At 44.7% G+C, this 1,768-nt stretch overlaps 1 long non-coding RNA gene across 1 annotated transcript; it reads left to right on the forward strand.

Moving 5' to 3' along the window:
- The first annotated feature begins 87 nt into the window (after positions 1-87).
- Positions 88-806, forward strand: LOC123089747 (uncharacterized). Its single transcript, XR_006442368.1, has 2 exons — positions 88-320; positions 411-806. It is a non-coding gene; the product is annotated as an uncharacterized lncRNA (long non-coding RNA).
- Positions 807-1,768: the final 962 nt, after the last annotated feature.

Below are 1,768 nucleotides of genomic sequence, written 5' to 3' on the forward strand. Positions count from 1 at the left end.
GAAGAAGAGGAAGAGGAAGAAGAGGAAGGGGAAGAGGAGGAAAGAATTAATAGAAGGAGAAGAAGGAGAATAAGAAGAAGAAGAAGAGGAAGAGGAAGAAGGAGAAGAAGAAGAGGAGGAAGAAGAAGAAGAAGAAGAGGAAGAAGAAGAAGAGGAAGAAGAAGAGGAAGATGAAGAGGAAGAAGGAGAACAAGAAGAAGAAGAGGAAGAAGAAGAAGAGGAAGAGGAAGAAGAGGAAGAGGAGGAAAGAAGGCAACTGCAACCTGCAGGGCCCCGCCGGCGGCTGCATCCGCAAGGTGGCCAACTTCAGCGGGGTGGAGGTGAGTCCAGCACATTTTCTGTCCAGCCAATGAAATGTGGAGCTTGATACATTATATATGCTCACATACCGCATTTGGTAAACTCTGCAGGAGCCCCAGCTGTCTTCTGCTTGCAAGTTTGACATCCACCGCGAGCCGTTCTGCATGTAGAACCCGCGCCCGGGTTCGTCGTCGTTCTGCACTCGACGATTACCACCTACACGGCTAATCATCGACCGTATCGAGATAGCCGATCAGTGGGATAAATAACTATGACGCTTTCTGCTAGTATGTGTGATAGCCGATCACCTCACCTGCCGCAATGCCATCCAGAATGAGCATAGCTCACACAAGGCTCTGGAGGACCTCCTTCCCTACTGTATTGTACGTCTGTATGTACGTACCTCATTGTAATAAGGTTGTGGTGGTGTTGTGTGTCGTCTCATACGTACCCTTATAAATAAATCAAGTTCTATGCTGCTTCATCTCCAAAAGAGACACGTAAAAGCAATGCAAATTGTGGCAATTATGTTATCAAATGGCGTCAACAAACCAAAGTGCGTGCGTGCGTGCGTGTTTTATGAAACTGAAACCTAGGGATCTAAGGCCCAACAGTCATCTGTTGTTCAGATCCCAAATAGTTTCCTTTCACATGAGCCAACCAATAACATGAACATGAAAACAATATGTGCATGTTAACCAGGCTGGCAACACATGGCATAGTATCGAACGTGAAGGTGCAGGCAGTATGATCATCGGTGCAATAAGACCGAACTGTCGGTATCAGGTAGCTTACCAAACTGGACCTTTTGATAGCGGGAGTCAAAGTCATGACTACCTAACAAATCAAACACACCCACAAGTGTCATGTGGTTGCACAGGACCGGTGAGCACGACATGTGGCACTATGACTCAATCGTCCCGATGGAAGGAATACCCTTACCCAATATGGTTTCCCAAGGGCATTTGTCCGCTGGCAAATAAAAATAGAAACAAGTCATAGATTAAGCAGGTATACATTTTGACAGAAATCGTCGAGCTGCAAAAAGAGCGACACCCCAGGTTCGGAAGATCAATTGCACGCAGAACAAGGCTGGCCATGCCATGACAGCTCTAGGGCATGGACAGCAAAGGACGGCTTTTTGGCTTGCAAATGTCCATCAGGAGTTAGCATTATCATTATGAACGATTGTAACTCTATAAATGATTAAATAATGAAATGCTTTCCCCGGCAAAATAATAATAACAATAATCTCTTTTTTTGTGAATGAAAAATAATAATAATCTTAACTAGCTACAACCATAGGGAATGGGATCATGCGTGTTACCTAGCTTGTTTAGGTGAGAACAAAATGCCAATCAAATCAAGCGTGGTTCACATGTAAACACAAAAAGGAAAGTCCTTCTCCACACGTTACCAAAGAATCAAGATCATTGATCTCTCAGCAGCTTATAAGCCGTATCTGCGG

This window comes from Triticum aestivum, chromosome 4B (genome assembly GCF_018294505.1).
Source record: "Triticum aestivum cultivar Chinese Spring chromosome 4B, IWGSC CS RefSeq v2.1, whole genome shotgun sequence".
Lineage (NCBI taxonomy): Eukaryota > Viridiplantae > Streptophyta > Magnoliopsida > Poales > Poaceae > Triticum > Triticum aestivum.